Genomic DNA, 18,251 nt, shown 5'->3' with positions numbered 1-18,251 from the left:
AGCCAAGGGAAAATTTAAGCTTAGAAAGTGGTGCTCCAATGTGTCGGCTGTTTTGGATGGAGTTGCAGACAAGGATAAGGAGTCCTATTTGAAGTTTGAAGCACTGATTTTGCAAAAACCTTAGGTCTCGCTTGGGATCCAGTCTCTGACCGACTACTGTTTTCCTTTTCGGTCTTACAGTCAACCTCAAGCCCCTGCAGGCGATCTGTCCTGTCTGCAATAGCGCGATTCTACGATCCTCTCGGGTTGGTTGGACCTGTGATCACTAAATCGAAAATTTTCCTTCAACAACTGTGCAAGGAGAAGTTATCCTGGGATGAAAGCCTTCCTGAGTCACAGAATACGGAATGGAGTGCTATATGTACGAGTTTTGGGCAGATTAAGCATGCGTCACTTCCTCGGCTGGTTCGTTCTCCAAACTCTGAGAGTGAAATACATGGATTTTGTGATGCCAGCATAGAAGCATATGGTGCTTGTGTCTACATCGTTTGCAAAGGCCGATCTCAATTACTTTGCTCAAAGTCAAGGGTAGCCCCCTTGAAAACACTCACTGTGCCCAAGTTGGAACTGTGTGGGGCGGAGCTCCTGTCTAGGCTCATCGCAGAAGTGTCTGGGACGAGTGCATTTGAGGGAAAGGTTTATTGCTGGAGCGACTCTGCTGTTGCGCTTTCATGGATCCGGGACGAGCCGTCCAGATTCAATATTTTTGTAGCGAACCGAGTAGCTGCCATTCAGGAGCAATCTGAGTCATTGGAGTGGCGATATGTTCCAACTTCTTTAAATCCAGCTGACATTCTCTCCCGAGGTGCTTTTCCTGCTGAGCTCAACGAGTCTCCTCTCTGGACTCATGGACCAAAATTCCTCTGTGGTCCCAAAGCTGACTGGCCGACGCTTGAGGTTCGCCGGAGGATTCTGCTAATAAAATCTCCATATGAAGACATAGTGTCCAGTTCCAAATTTGCCAATTCCTTTGCTGCCCTTCAAAGAGTTTTCGGATACGTCTATAAGTTTAGTAATCGCATCCATCGCCCTACGCTCACGGTGTCTGACCTTCAAGGCGGTACGCTGCTGTTGCTTGTCTTGTCCAGCGCTCACATTTATGGGATGACATCAAATCATTGCAGTCAAAGGGAATGGTGCACTCCTCCAGCTCGCTCGCATCTCTTTCGCCATTCATTGACCAATTTGGGCTTCTTAGAGTGGATGGCCGACTGAGGAATTCTTCTCTGGATTTTAATGGGCGTCATCCAATTATATTACCACGGAGTCATTCGGTCACTATTGCCATTATTACTCACTTTCATGAACGCGATCTGCACACTGGGCCACGGGCATTACTTGGCATTCGATCCCAATATTGGCCTATTGGGGGGAAAAAGACGGTAATGAAGGCGGTAAACAAATGCATTAGATGCTTTCGAATGAAGCCTCGAGTAGTGGAGCATATAATGGCGGATCTTCCAAAGGAACGACTTGATGGATCTCATGCATTCGAAGTCACTGGCATTGACTTTTGCGGGTTATTTCTCTACAAGTCAGAGGTGCGAAGCAAGCCTCCAGTAAAATGCTACGTTTGTGTCTTCATTTGCTTCGCCACGAAGGCTATTCATCTGGAGTTGGTCAAGGATCTCCCTACGGTATCGTTTCTACATGGCCTCAAACGATTTATATGCACTAGAAGAAGGCCGCGGCAGATTTGGTCTGATAATGCAACCAACTTTGTTGGAGCTCGCAATGAGCTGCTCGAACTAAGGCGTCTTTTCCTCAGCAGTGATCATCAGAGAGCTACATTGGACTTTTGCCTAGCTGAGGCTATTGATTGGTGTTTCATTCCTCCTAGGTCGCCACACTTTGGCGGTCTTTGGGAAGCGGCTGTGAAGATCGCTAAGCATCATTTCTACCGCGCTGTTGGCACTGCTGTTTTAGCCTTTGAGGAGTTGCGGACCCTGGTGTGTCACATTTCGGCGGTTGTTAATTCTCGACCATTAGTCTCGATTTCAGAAAACCCAGCTGATCTGGATGTATTAACCCCAGCACATTTTTTGAATGGTGGTCCGCCTTCTTCTTTCGTCGAGCCGGATGTGACCAGTCTTAACTTCAATCGCTTGGATGGATGGCAACGCGTGGCTTACTTGCAGCAGATCTTTTGGTCCCGATGGAAGGAAGAATACCTAACATTGCTACAACAGCGCTCGAAGTGGCGCACCCCAAAACTTGGCATGGTTGTCGATGACTTAGTTCTGGTTAAGGACGAAAACTTGCCTCCCATGAAGTGGCCCCTCGCCAGAGTGATCGAGCTTCTCTTCGGTGGAGATGGGGTTGCTCGAGTTGCCGTTCTGAAGACAGCATCAGGAGTGACAAAGCGAGCAGTAAACAAGCTGTGTCTGCTACCCCTTAAGGATAATGTTGAAGCCCAGGCTTCCAACGGGGGGAGTATGTCGGGTCACGCAGCCGCAGCAGCCAACTAACTTCTTAATTCGATCTCTTATATTAATGGCATCGCGAAAGGTAGCTCTCTTTATCTAGCTCTCTCGTCTTTTGTGTACTTGCATTTTTCGGCCCAGCTTTCGGCTGGCTGTCCCTTTGTAAATCAGTACGAATTCTGATCTCGACATAAAACGCATTCTCGTCTCGCCTGCTGTACTCTCTCTCGCTAATAAATTGTTAACAAGCCTAAAGCAACCTGAAATTCGTATTTTAATTTAGCAACAACTAATAAAAAAGCTTATTAGTTCAACAATCGCTAATCACAACTTATCTTGTGTATCGCGTACTGGCAACACTTTTATTTGTCGCGAAATAGCAGCTCCTCATCCTGAGGCAACCATTACATAACTTTTGGCGCCCAAAACGTGGGGCCACTTTAAGAATAAAAACTTTTAGTGGTACGAACATAGATTAATAGTGTTTAGATCATCCCAATGCTAGTATTAGTTGAGCTGAAGTAGTTGGACTTGATTGGTCTACCTATCGCATTATAAAGTACGGGAAGAGGTCGACCCTCTACAAGGCCTACGACGCTGTTATTTAGATATGGATAACAGACCGAGAAACCTACAAGGATTGACCTACACCAACGGGAAAATATAGCGAAAGCATCAGCTATAGGAAATCTTGTGTTACTCACAATTATTGCTCACATTTTTCTGATTTAGGAGTTTGCTGTAGGATACCTTAATGAGAGCATAAAGTCAAGCTTGCATATTTATAGAATATTGAGAAGGGGCCTAAGATCACATCCCAATACTTAATTATCGCGAAGCTGGTTATTTTTCTGTCAAGGTACTACTGCGGCAAACACAAATTTGTCTTATTGTCAGTAAATCGACGATGTATCTTTCCTGGAACTTGTCTGAATGCGATACAATGCGTTTACTTGCCGAATAGAGATCCGTAGATAGTTAAAAATCTGACAGTTTGAGACCATCATATTTAGTTTCAATAAGCGAAAGTTTTCATAAATTTACACTGCAGTCTAAGTCAGTATACCCGATTTTTCTTAGTATATGTCAAATTCAGGAACAGTCAAAACATAGATCAAGAAAAATAAAACAAAAAAATCAAAATGCCAGTTACAAATTCGCCTCCAAGCGCCTCTTCTGGTAATATGGAGAATAATTGCGCACTATGTGCAACTGTCATGGATAATACCAATCCTTGTTATTATCTAGCGTGCAAGCATGTCTTTCACAAAAATTGTGTTAACAGAGAATTCTTTTTGTTATACCTGTAGTGCCCCGATAACCAGAAAAGAAATTAAAGTAGTTGTAGGAAATTGCTCGCCCTCTCGTTCGCAACAAGTGCCTCCACCGCCCGACCTAGTTTCGCGGGGAGTAACCACCAGAAATTTAGCCAGAACTTTAGCCCAGTTAGAAGAAGCTAATACGGCCACCATACCCGACCCAGTCCCGTTAAACGCCAGTGGTGCTCAATCTTCTGCTTTGGATGCTAGCCAGAGTACAATCCAGGTGGAAGGTATTGCTAGTAGACCAATTCGCGGTAGGCCCCGCGCCGGTAGACCAGCTCGCACCACAAATACCCGTCGAAATCAGACGGTGGATTATAATACTATCCAAGAAATGATAGAACAAACGGTTAATACCGTTATATCATCTTTATCTATACATAATCGTCCTCAATCTAATAATAGGCAGGTATCCGATATGAACCGGGAATCATAATCTCTCAGTTCAGCATCTATACATTCTAGGCAGACAGTCGACATCATGCAAAAGTGGGGTGTACATTTTGATGGGTCTACTGAAGGGTTAGGAGTGGACCAGTTTATTTATAGAATAAAAGTCCTAACCAACGAAACATTAGGTAGTGACTTTACAATCATGTGTAAGAACATGCAAGTCTTGTTCACTGGAAAAGCTAGATCTTGGTTTTGGAGATACAATAAGCAGGTAGATAGAATTGTTTGGTCAAACATTTGCGCCTCACTCCGTCAACAATATAAGGACTACCGATCGGACTTTATGAGCATGGAATTGATTAGAGCGCGCAAGCAAAAGCACGGAGAACCGTTTTCCTCTTTCTATGAGGCCGTGGCCTCATTAATTGACAAAGCCTCTATTAAAATTGAAGAAGAGCTTTGTGAAATATTAAAGAACAATTTGCTACCCGATACGAGAGAAAAGTTGCTATACCAGCCAGTGAATTCTGTAGGACATTTACGTCGTTTAGTGCACATGAGCGAAAATTTATTGCAGGAGATAAGTTGTCGCTCAGATCAGGGTAAGTCCAAGCCAGGACCGAATCGCCGTCAAGTATATGCGCTAGAAGATGATAGTCCCGAAACCGAAGAAACTTCACAAGCAGAGGCGGAACTTGCTGCCTTACAAAGCTTTCATGATAAGCTAAAGTGTTGGAACTGCGAAGAAGTATGACATATCTGGCGGAACTGTTTAGCGGAGCGTCGCATCTTTTGTTATACCTGTGGAAAGCTAAACGCCTACACGCCACAATGTCCAAATTGCCTCCAAAAGCATTCGGAAAACCGACGAGTGGGTGCATTCGCCAAAAACCGAATACCCCCGCAAATGTAAGTCAAAATACAGTAATAGATAAGCAAGCGAAAGGAAATCGAATTCCAATGCGATTTCGCCCATATGAAGAGAGAATGCAAAACTATTTAGAAGTAAGAAGCCGTATATTTCAGGATAAATATCAACAAATAAATAGGCGCACTAAAAGATTAAAGTCATATTATGCTGAGGTTAAGAGAAATAAAAAAATACAGATTTCGACTTGCGAAGTTATGCCGAAGTGTCGTTCCTACAGTATAAAGAACTTGGTCTGTTGGACACGGGGGCAACCATTACTTGCATTGGACCAGAGCTGGCACTGCAAGATTTTTCAAATTTGTCGGAGTACAAGCCCTTAAAGTCGCGAGCGAAAACAGCAGGCGGGGAAAATCAAACTATAACACGTTTCCTTGATACCGAAATTAGCTACAACAATATTAAAAAGCATATGAGATTATACATTATTCCCAGCATTAAACAAAAACTAATTCTAGGCCATGACTTCTGGAGAATCTTCCAAATCGCTCCAAATATTATATCGTCGTTACAGGCGTCTAATGAAATCAGTGAGCTTTCAGGTGAAAACCTATATCCGTTAACTGCCACGCAAAGTCAACAGCTAGCAGTAGTTAAGCAATTATTTCCAAAAGCATCAGATGGATTAGGTCGTACGTCCCTAATAGAACATACAATCGAGGTGGGAAATGCATTACCGGTAAAACAACGTTTCTACCCTGTAAGTCCCGCAGTAGAAAAACTGATGTATGCGGAAATTGACCGTATGCTACAGTTGGATGTTATTGAGCCTTCCGTGAGCCCGTGGAGCTCCCCGATGCGTCTGGTAGTCAACCCTAACCAAATTCGACTTTGCCTAATGAGGCTACCAAAAAGGATGCTTATCCTTTGCCTAGCATTGACGGGATTTTTTCGAGGTTACCCAAAGCTAATATCAGTATTGGTTCGGCTTGCAGAGGAATTCCGCAAGGCCAATCTTACTCTTAATGTAGACAAAAGTGAATTTGGGGTAACAAGCATCAACTACTTAGGATATGTCATTGGTAGTGGAGGTATCTGCACCGACCCGGCCAAAATTTCGTGTATTATAAATTGGCCATCGTCAAAAAACCTAAAACAAGTTCGCGGATTTCTCGGAGTTTGTGGGTGGTATTGACGATTCATACATAATTTTGCTGATCTCACCTGCCCAATCACAGATGTGCTTTCTAAAAAGGTAATGTTTTGCTGGCCTGCCGAATCCCAAGTAGCAATGGATAAGTTAAAATCCATTTTGACCTCGGCTCCCGTGTTAACAAATCCGAACTTTGATAAAAAATTTTATCTTCACTGTGATGCTAGCGACTTTAGCATTGGTGCCGTGCTGGTTCAACTGTCAGAAGAGGATGCTGAAAAGCCCATCGCGTTCATGTCGAAGAAACTGAGTCGTTCGCAACGCAACTATAGCGTAACCGAGCGCGAGTGTTTGGCTGTAGTATTAGCTATTGAAAATTTTCGTTGCTATCTAGAATTACAAGAATTTGAAGTAGTTACTGACCATTCAAGCTTACTTTGGCTTATGAGGCAGCAAAACGTGTCTGGCAGACTTGCTCGGTGGATTTTTCGCTTGCAGCAATTTAAATTTACTTTTATTTTTTTTTTTTTTACTTGTTCCTGACGCCCTATCTAGCTATGTGAAAACGAAATCTCGGCAATAGATATGGCCCCCATAATAGACCTAAGTTCCGAGGCTTTTCAGGAAGACACATACACGGCGTTAAAAGCCAAGTTTACGAACAATTTAGATAAATTCCCAGACGTTAAAAAAGTTGATCAATTTCTGTATATTCGTACCGAACATCCAGATGGAAACGAAATGCAAGATAAACAGGCATGGAAACTGTGGGTTCCCGAAACCTTAAGAGAAGAGGTTCTCGGACAAGCCCACGATAGCGTTACTTCCTCTCATGCGGGAATGCAAAAGACCATAGCAAAGATACGTCGAAATTTATTTTGGCCAGGCTTATCAAAAGATGTTAGAGACTATATTCGATCTTGTGACGCCTGTAAGGAGAACAAGGCGCCTAACTATACTTTACGCCCCCCAATGGGTGAGCACTGTCCAACGTACAGACCATTTCAAAGTCTGTATATCGATCTGCTAGGCCCTTACCCGCGTAGTCTACTAATTGGTCTACTATCAGTACTGGGCCATTTTAGCAAAAATACCTGGCTCCAACCATTGAAAAAATTTACGTCGGCGGCAATAATAGAGTTTCTACTAAAACAGGTGTTTCACAGTGTAGGCGTTCCCAAAACTATAGTAAGCGACAACGGTACACAATTTAAGGCATACTAGTATAACCTGTTCCTTGAGATCATCTTTGCATCAATCGTTAGGATGTTCCCCATACCTTGCTTTATTCGGACTGGATATGATAACGAACGGCTCCGATTATAAGTTACTCAAAGACTTATCGCTTTTGGATCTACCTATATCTCGATCAGATAACCTAGCTCTTTTGCGAAAAGATATTCAAGCCAATATCCGTCGTGCCTATGATCGCAATGTCCGGCAATACAATTTGCGGGCAAAGCTGACATCGTTCCGGGAAGCACAGGAAGTGTATCGTCGAAATTTTGCTCAGAGTAAATTTGTACAGAATTATAACGCAAATTTAGGCCCCCAATTTGTGAAATTGGAAATTGTTATTACCAACTTGAAAACTTGCAAGGAAAAGAGGTACGAACTTATCATGCCAAGGACATTCGAAGCTAATTCCCGCTAATATTGCATCTAAAGAAGAAATATTATCCCAAACACGTGATGAGAAGTGGAAACTTTTCCGGAAGATCTCTTCCGCTGCTGCTTCATTTTCACTTCCTTGAAAAACCTCTTAGATTACAGGTATGGGCCACCTTTTTTGGTATATCCGTACTCTAAACTAAATCAGCTTTCTTGGCAGTTCGAGGGCTGCCCGTGCTCAAGCTCCAATACGCCAGCGGCTTGCTAACGCTAAAAGGCTAAAGCCAACCATCTCATGAGCCAGTATTAGTCGTCTGGCGTAGGGATTTTACGGGTCTGGGAGGTCTTATCCGTCTCCACCAAATATTGGCAGTCAAGGCAGTCCCACCTATTAACGCCCCGGAGGAATACCGTAGCAGATTCGAAGCAGAACAGCGAGTCGATTGACTAGGAATCGCGACTGACCCCTGAAGAACAGAGACTCTTCTAACTCTACGTAGCCTTATAACAAAGAAAAATATTTTAAGAGTAGTGTGCGGAATTTAATAATTTGTGGAACCCGACCATCACTGAACCAAAATCATCGTTAGCCCATATAATCTTTATTAGTGTAGATGCCAAAATAGAATTCACAGCTAACAACAACACCGTCTCATCACTATCACGCTGGAAGGTCTTTCAACGCTGGAAGTTTAACCATGTGAGTCATACTTATGAGCCCTTGCACACCTATTTTGTGATCTATTTGTAAGTCGATCCAATCTCTCGTGTGTTTTCCCACAGCGCGTGGTGTAAGCTCCGATCGGAAGCTTTATTAGTTTTCTGTTTTGCGTATATATACTGAGAGCTTGGTGACCGCTTACAAGCTTATAAAGATTATTACCTAGAAAGTATTCTACCCTAAAGAAAGAAAAAAACCAAGTAAATGTATCATTAATCTCGTGCGAATTAAAAACGCCACCATATAACTCAAATCTTCGAACCTTGATTTGTAAGCGCTCAATAATGAAGTTATAGAAAGAAATACTTAGTTGTAAATCCCAATAATGTTGCCGATATCAAATTCCATAAATTTAATCCGGCAAACCAATACTTTGTACATACGTAAGAAAACTTGTAAAATTTCCCGGTGTCGGTAGACACTAATTAATCAGATTCAACTAAAGATAATGGAATACCACCTACTTGAAAGAAAGAAAATGTTAAATCAACAAACGCCCCTTTGCAAATAAATATGAATAATACCTTGAAGAAAATCATGCACGGCTAAAGGTGTGTTGTTTCCTGAATTGACATGGCAACTTAAATTATGAATCGGAAGTATCTATTGGGTATCTTCGTCAAATAGCCGAAAAGATTATGGTTGGGTGGGTAGAGAAAGCAAGTGTCGAATATAAGCTAAGACCTTGTGAAACGTTAGCCTGTCAGTAGTATATTTAAATTTTGCTCTCTCTTTTTTTTCTTCTTTTCTTTTCAATGTTAAGTTCTATAAAGTAGTTTCTGTAGGAATCCTAAAAACTAAAGTATGTATGGGCAGTTAGAGACCGCACACAGACCCCCCCCCCCATCGCCGAAAGAGCTAATGCACTAGAGGATTCCACCCGCCGTTCTCATAACTGGGTAGAAGGAAGAGATCGCTAATCACAACTTATCTTGTGTATCGCGTACTGGCAACACTTTTATTTGTCGCGAAATAGCAGCTCCCCATCCTGAGGCAACCATTACATAGTGATACAGAATTTGAAAGTGTATGTCGGGTTCCAATAAAAAGAAACACTACTCATAAATTAAAAAGCACAGAAAACATGCACAGTTCACAAATCGAATTTACAAAGAGGGGGATAATAGAGAATTTTAAGCAAAAATTAGTTGAAAATGAAAGGAGAACATGGATTTAGGAAGAAGGGGTCTAAACAGATTCTTCACCGTTCAATACAAAAGTGCTACGGTAGGAGTTAAATGCCATTATAATAATATATATAGAAGATCACATTCTAGGCGAAGTCTAAGTAAATCTAAACGGACAAATTTAAAATATTTATCTAGTCGCCACCGCCACCAAAAATCTAAACGCAATACTAATACCCCCCTAGCAACGTTAAGAATTAATTGTTTTGAACTTGTAGAAGTTTTATCCCGTTCAGTAATTAATGCAGAGAGACGGAAAGATATGATTGTTTATGACAAAATATTTAAAGATGCTGATCTTCTTTCCAAACAAGAGAGTAAAAGAGAAGAGATAGAACAAGAATAATCAGGTTATCTTAGCGATGGTCCACAAATCCACGAAATTGAATTAGAGGAAGCAGAAAGAATTAATGGGCTATATTTAAGAAAGAGAAATTTAGCAGCTCAAATGATGATTGAATATTTAAATAAAAAAGAAAGTCAGATTAGCACAGATAAAATACCAATGACGATATTAACGATTTCAAAATAACTAATAGTGATATTATATCATAATCTGATTGTGTAGGGAAATATGTTTATTTTTGCAGAATATAAAAATAGAAGATGAAAATAATAGTTCGAGTAAATTAAAAAAGGTGAGTTTAATATATATATATATTTATATATATATATATATATATATATATGTCGGAGATGTATAAGAAGAAAGAAAATGTAAAAGAAACTTTATAGCATTAAGAAAGAGAAAGAATAAAGAATAAAAGAAACTACGCACTAGGTTATTTGTGGTTCCTTTTATTTGCATAAGAACGAGAGAGAGTGTCGTCTCAGCCGAGTGTGGCGCGGTCATGGTCAAGGTCAAGGTCTCTGAGAGAGAGAGAGAGAAGGACCAAAAAGAATGTGCCAATGAGAGAGAGAGATCAAAAGGAATTTGCAATTGGATGAGGCAATGCTTTTTAGCGTATGCCAGAAGAAGCCGGCAGAAGAAAGCCGACTTCACTTTGCTTTTGATACTCACGGCGCATCTGCAACAAAAATGCAAGAAGGAGACCAGCAAATGTCTCAGCCCCTGACATCAGAAGTGGGATCGGCTCAGGCCCAGCGTGATAGTGAACGGCGATCTCTGTTGGAAGCACAAAATCTACGATTCATCGAAATACTAAAAACAATGCAGAAGCCTGCTTCAAGAACAACAAGTGAAAAATCAATGAGACTGCCAAAGTTTAATCCAGACACGGCTGAAGCTGACACCAGCGCGTGGCGCAAAACAGCCGACATGATTCTCACGGAGCATCCTCTGGAGGGCTGGTTATGTCGCTGAGTGGAGCACTAGAAGGGAGCGCTTCCCAATGGCTTGCACAAATCAGCTATGCTGGCATTACCAGACCACAATTCCAAGAGTTGTTTGTTAAGTGCTACGACGATTCTGAGACGCCGCCCGCCATCTTCTTGAACATTCTCAACGGACGGCCGAAAACGGGCGAGTGTTTGTCAGCGTACGGTAGCCGATTAGTGACGTCACTTCTGACGAAATTGAAGTCGATGGACATCGAGGGAATAGCTGTTTCTTTCGTGCTGGCCCACACGTCACAAATCGACTGCAGCGTCTACTGTTCACCACCAATATAACGAATAGAAACGAACTACAGCAGCAGTTGAAGGCGTACGCATACAGCAAGCGAAGTGAGCATCTGGCTTCAGATCTTTCGACACCAATGAAGTGCCATTACTGTGAAATTTCCGGACACAAAGTGCTGAAATGCCGTAAAAGGAAGGCAGAACAATCAAAACCAAATCAATCTTTTGGAAGACCACTGGCGGGACGAGACAGGACTGGAGTGACTTGGAATCGTCGGCCATATTGCATCCGAATGTATGAAGGGAACAGCAGCATCGAGTAGCAGTATGAACGAAAAGCGAGTAGATGTCTGTGCAGTGTTGGAGCCGAAAGGAATTGTATATCAATTTGGTGAGGGCTTTCCATTCTTTTTCGACTCGGGTGCCGAGTGCTCCTTAATAAAGGAAAAGTTAGCAGTCAAACTTGCCGGAAAAATATTTAATAATTTAGTCATTCTAAAAGGAATTGGAACAAATGTTGTACACTGTAACTTACAAATACTGTCCACCATACAAATTTGTCAATTTAATTTGGAAATCATGTTTAATGTAGTTATGGACGAGCATTTGAAACATGACATAATGATTGGTCGTGAAATATTGGCACTTTACAATTTTTAAAAGTAAACAAAATGAAAATTATGATTTAAGTGATATTGTAAGTCTAAATTGAATAACATTGTTGACCAATACACTGAGCATTTTATTGTTGGAATACCGAGCAGACGTGTCACGACTGGAGAATTAGAAATTCGTTTATTAGATGCCAACAAGACTGTGCAGAGACGTCCATATCGACTTGGCGTAGATGAAAAAGAATTAGTTAGAGATGAAATCAAAGAAATGTTGGCGGCAAATGTAATACGTCCAAGTAATTCTCCATTCGCGAGTCCAATTTTGTTAGTTAAGAAGAAAGATGGCAGTGATCGTTTGTGCATAGATTATAGAGAGCTAAATGCAAATACAGTGGCTGACAAATATCCTTTGCCTCTAATATCAGATCAAGTAAACAGACTGCGTGGGGGTAAATACTTCTCTTGTTTAGATATGGCTAGTGGGTTTTATCAGATTCCAATAGATGTAGGATCTATAGAGCGAACTGCTTCTGTAACCCCTGAGGGCCAGTACTAGTTTCTATCTATGCCATTTGGGCTGAAGAATGTCTCTTCGATTTTTCAGCGAGCTATAGCGCGAGCACTGCGTGACCTGGCGTACTCCTATGCAATTGGAGCATTTGAAAGATTGACAGTTGTGCTAAAGGCTCTATCGGAAGCAGGATTTTCATTTAATATAAAAAAATGCTCTTTTCTGAAAACTGAAATAGAATTTCTTGGCTACTTGGTCAAGGACGGTAGTATTGAACCAAATCCGCGAAAAATACAAGCTCTGGCTGGACTATCTCAACCAAAGAATGTTTCGCAATTACGACAATTTATAGGATTGGCGTCGTACTTCCGTAAATTTGTCCCACAGTTCTCTGAACAGATGAAACCGTTATATCAGTAGTTTCGTTTGGAAAGCTGAGCATGAAGAAATACGGCAGAAGATCATCTCAGTACTAACACATGATCCGGTTTTAATTATTTTTGATCCACAATATCCCATAGAGCTGCATACAGATGCAAGTGCAAGTGGCTATGGTGCCATTCTCATGCACAAAATAGACGGTAAGCCTAGAGTGGTCGAATACTTTAGCAAGTGCACATCGCCCCCATAATCGAGGTATCATTCATACGAATTAGAAACCCTGGCATGGCGCACGTGGACTTTTTATCCAGAAATCCGATTGTCATTGAATGTGAGGCAACAAATAGAGTACCCGAAGTCCGCATCGACCTGACAGAGGTGACAGACAACTGGCTTGTAGCTGAGCAGCAGCGTGATTCGTGTGTAAGGGATATTATAGTCCAAGGAATATGTCATATTACAAATAGACGCATTTACTAAATTTGTTCACCTATATCATACTTTGCATTCAGATGCAGAAAACTGTATTAAGGCTGTAAAATCAACAATACCACTTTTTGGGGTATCTAACCGTATCATAGCAGATCAAGGCAGGAGTTTCTCTTGTGGAAAATTTCGTGAGTTCTGTTTAATGCATAAAATAGAGTTATATTTGATAGCAACAGGCGCAAGTAGGGCCAATGGACAGGTTGAAAGAGTCATGAGCACGATGAAGAGTATGTTGAAAGCGGTAGAGTTAGGTGAACGTTCCTGGCAGGATGCACTCAGTGAAGTACAGTTAGCCATGAATTGTACAAAGAACAGGGTAACAAAGTGTAGCCCATTAGAAGTATTGATTGGAAGAGAGGCCAGGCCAATGGGCTTATTGCTAATAAATGAAGACACTAAAATAGATTGTAAGCAAGCGAGGGCTCAGGCCAAACAAAATATTGAAATAAATGCGAGATGATAAGAATAAGGCCAAGATTGTAAAACACAAGGTTGGGGATCATGTCTTGCTTAGAAGTGAAGAGCGGCATCAGACCAAATTGGATCCTAAGTTCAAAGGACCTTTTGTGGTTGCCGAGTTCTTGGAAGGTGATCGATACCTGTTAAAATTGTTAACTAGCAAGCGAACCTACAAGTATTCGCACGAGAGTTTGAGAAGGCTTCCTGACGAGCAGATCTCTGATGAGACTATTGAGGAAAGTGACAGTGGTGAAAAAGACACTCGTCGTGAGACATCAAACACAGGGGCTAGATTTGATCAACACTTGTGTGATGCAGTTTGGATCTGAGCAGATCGTGGCACTAAGAGCCTGTAACTGTGGTTTGATAACAAGGATAGCCAAATGGTCGGGTTTGCGCAGAAGAGTACGAGCTACTGAGAGAAAGTTGAACCAGGTCAAGGCGAAGGCACAAGTGTAGAACCAGGAGTGTTCTGTCATGGTGTGTGGCGCGGTTGACTGGTGTGACAAGTTTGATTTGACTCACTGTATGATGTGAAAAAGCGAGAAAGCCTGCGAGTCCGACATTTGATGACGCAATTTATAAAGTTGTGTGTGTAGACTATTTGTTAAGCTAAGAATGATGTTGAGAGATGTAAAAGATGAAAAGAGAAATAAAGCAAGAATGATACCAACCTAGTGTTACAGTATGCACACGAGGACGTGTGAAAGTCAGGATGGCCGTGTCGGAGATGTATAAAAAGAAAAAAAATGTAAAAGAAACTGTAAAGCATTAATAAAGAGAAAGAACAAAGAATAAAAGAAACTACGCACTAGGTTATTTGTGGTTCCTTTTATTTGCATAATTGCTGAGAGCGTGGATTGAGAACGAGAGAGAGTGTCGTCTCAGCCGAGTGTGGCGCGGTCATGGTCAAGGTCAAGGTCTCTGAGAGAGAGTGAGAGAAGGACCAAAAAGGAATTGCAAATGAGAGAGAGAGATGAAAAGGAATTTGCAATTGGATGAAGCAATGCTTTTTGGCGTGTGCCAGAAGAAGCCGGCAGAAGGAAGCCGACTTCACTTTGCTTTTGATATCTAAACGGAGAAGACGGTGACCGTGACTCACTGCGCATCTGCAACAAACATGCAAGAAGGAGACCAGCAAATGTCTCAGCCCCTGACATATACTAATAATTTTTATATTTTCAGAACTCCAAAACATTAATAAAAAAGAGGTTGGTAAATTTTCTCTTGATTTGTATGATGATGATGACCACGATGTTATCCTTTATGATGATGATAATCCGGAACCATGTATTCCAAGATCATCTAGTGAGGATGAAACTATTGTTGTTGAGGGTGGTATAGATAACTTTGTTCAAACTATACCGTTTAATTTAGATGAAGATAATGATAAATACATTAAATCAATTCCTTTAAGTAATGATGATAACAAAGTGTATAGATTAGAGGGTGGTATAGATAACTATAATCAAACGATACCACTAAATACAGAAGAAAGTAAGCAATTCGGATGTAATTCCAAGAAAATATTGTAATTGTTCTGTTAAATAAAAATTTTATAATGTTCTGAATTGTAATATTTGGTTAATACATTTTCTTAAATTTTAACATTAACCTGTAAATAAAAGCGATGTTTGTTCTGTTGAATAAAAATTTTATAATAATATTTTGAATTGTAATATTATAGGCTACATTTATTCTTTTTCACAATTTAGTAAATTTAATTCTAAGTCTGTAAAAAACATTTCAAAGGTACAATCATCTACATTTTTCTTACATTTTTTTATTTCAATATCTTGATAATTATTTCTATTAGGACAACTCTCTGTTTCTTTTATTCTTTGTTCATAAACATAAATATTTGAATCTATTTCATTAATTTTATTTTCTAATCTTTTTTCATCTATTTTATAATGTCCATATTGTAGTGTATTAATTTTATTGTACATTACATTTAATTGTTGATAAAAGATGATTTTTAGATCTAATCATTGACATAGAGCCTACCACTTCCTCTTCCGAAAACAAACATTTTTTAAAACTATTAAAAGTTAATTGATCTATTGCACTTCTTTTAACACCCTTTGATTTTTTTACTGTTTTTTCAGAGCTGTCATTACTATTAGATGTTTTAAAGGAATACATTTTAGGTCTTCCATTGAGTTCATCTTTAAAAAAACCCAACCTTTTTTTATTGGCTTTAGGAAAATTATAAAGATTAAGTAATTCATCAGAATAATCTGATGTATCGAACTTCATCTCAAAATCATTCTGAATATCTTTATAAAAATCTTCAGTGTTAATAGTATATATAAAATAATCTGTATCCATATAATTTAATTGAACATTTTCATTGTATTTAGGTTTAATATAATTATAATGAAAATCATACATTTTCCATTTCGATAAATCTAATACAGCAAAACCTAAATATAAAGGTTTGTTGTACAGGACATTTAATCTTTTCATTTGAAAGGCAAAGAATTTTTCTGAAAACTGTTTGACACTATGGAAGTTTGACTTTGAAATAAGAGATCTACCACAATGTCTTTTTGGACCAGAAGAATCGGATGGTGAAGCACTTTCCCATTCAGTAATTAATTTAATATTAACGCGTTTATCGACATTTTCCATTGTTTTTCCGTAGACAGCATTATTTAAAAGTTTAAAAAAATCTTTTTTATATGAATTTTTTGCATTAGTTCTATGGAATGTATTCAAATCAATATATGTTTTTAACCAAGGCTTCTGAAAGAAGCGAAGACCTCTATGAATTTTTGTTAGAATTAATCCATTTTCTATACACTGTTGAAGATTTTTATAATAAATTATATATTTTTCTTTATCCCTTAAATCAGCAATTAATTTTTTTATTTTGTCTGACTTTGTTGGTAAGTGATTATTAAAACGAAATGTTTATTGTGCAATTTAAAAGGATATTTTAAGCCTACCTCAAAAATGTATCCATATTCACTATCATCTGCAATCTCTGTAATGTTTATACTATCAAGTTCTCCCCTTGAAATCCATTCGAAACCTCCATATGGTAAAGATTGTGACATAGCCAACCATACAAATTATTTGCATCCAAATAAATCAAACATGATGATTTTTGAGTACTATCAAAATTCTCAACATATTTGTTATTTGCTTTAGCATATCTACATGTACATTGTACTAAGCCACCACGAATACCAATTTGAATAAATTTATACTGATCTATAGTAGTTAATAAATCTAGTTCAATTTTAGTACATTTTAACATAGCTTCCCATGATAATCCTGGTGTAGTGAAAAAATGTGCTGGATCAAGTGAATAAATTTTAGTACAAAGTCTTCGAAAGTTTTCAAAGACATCAGACCTTAATAAAACATCTGTTTTCAAATTAAAATTTAAATAATCTTTAAGATTCTTACAAGAAAACTCATTCCATACCTTTTGTGAGACATCAAACACAGGGGCTAGATTTGATCAACAATTGTGTGATGCAGTTTGGATCTGAGCAGATCGTGGCACTAAGAGCCTGTAACTGTGGTTTGATAACAAGGATAGCCAAATGGTCGGGTTTGCGCAGAAGAGTACGAGCTACTGAGAGAAAGTTGAACCAGGTCAAGGCGAAGGCACAAGTGTAGAACCAGGAGTGTTCTGTAATGGTGTGTGGCGCGGTTGACTGGTGTGACAAGTTTGATTTGACTCACTGTATGATGTGAAAAAGCGAGAAAGCCTGCGAATCCGACATTTGATGACGCAATTTATAAAGTTGTGTGTGTAGACTATTTGTTAAGCTAAGAATGATGTTGAGAGATGTAAAAGATGAAAAGAGAAATAAAGCAAGAATGATACCAACCTAGTGTTACAGTATGCACACGAGGACGTGTGAAAGTCAGGATGGCCGTGTCGGAGATGTATAAAAAGAAAAAAAATGTAAAAGAAACTGTAAAGCATTAATAAAGAGAAAGAATAAAGAATAAAAGAAACTACGCACTAGGTTATTTGTGGTTCCATTTATTTGCATAATTGCTGAGAGCGTGGATTGAGAACGAGAGAGAGTGTCGTCTCAGCCGAGTGTGGCGCGGTCATGGTCAAGGTCAAGGTCTCTGAGAGAGAGAGAGAGAAGGACCAAAAAGGAATTGCAAATGAGAGAGAGAGATCAAAAGGAATTTGCAATTGGATGAGGCAATGCTTTTTCGCGAGTGCCAGAAGAAGCCGGCAGAAGGAAGCCGACTTCACTTTGCTTTTGATATCTAAACGGAGAAGACGGTGACCGCGACTCACTGCGCATCTGCAACAAAAATGCAAGAAGGAGACCAGCAAATGTCTCAGCCCCTGACATATACTAATAATTTTTATATTTTCAGAACTCCAAAACATTAATAAAAAAGAGGTTGGTAAATTTTCTCTTGATTTGTATGATGATGATGACCACGATGTTATCCTTTATGATGATGATAATCCGGAACCATGTATTCCAAGATCATCTAGTGAGGATGAAACTATTGTTGTTTAGGGTGGTATAGATAACTTTGTTCAAACTATA

Source organism: Drosophila suzukii, unplaced genomic scaffold (genome assembly GCF_043229965.1).
Source record: "Drosophila suzukii unplaced genomic scaffold, CBGP_Dsuzu_IsoJpt1.0 scf_12, whole genome shotgun sequence".
NCBI lineage: Eukaryota > Metazoa > Arthropoda > Insecta > Diptera > Drosophilidae > Drosophila > Drosophila suzukii.
The sequence above is the reverse complement of the archived record's forward strand: the minus strand, read 5'-3'. Positions refer to the sequence as shown.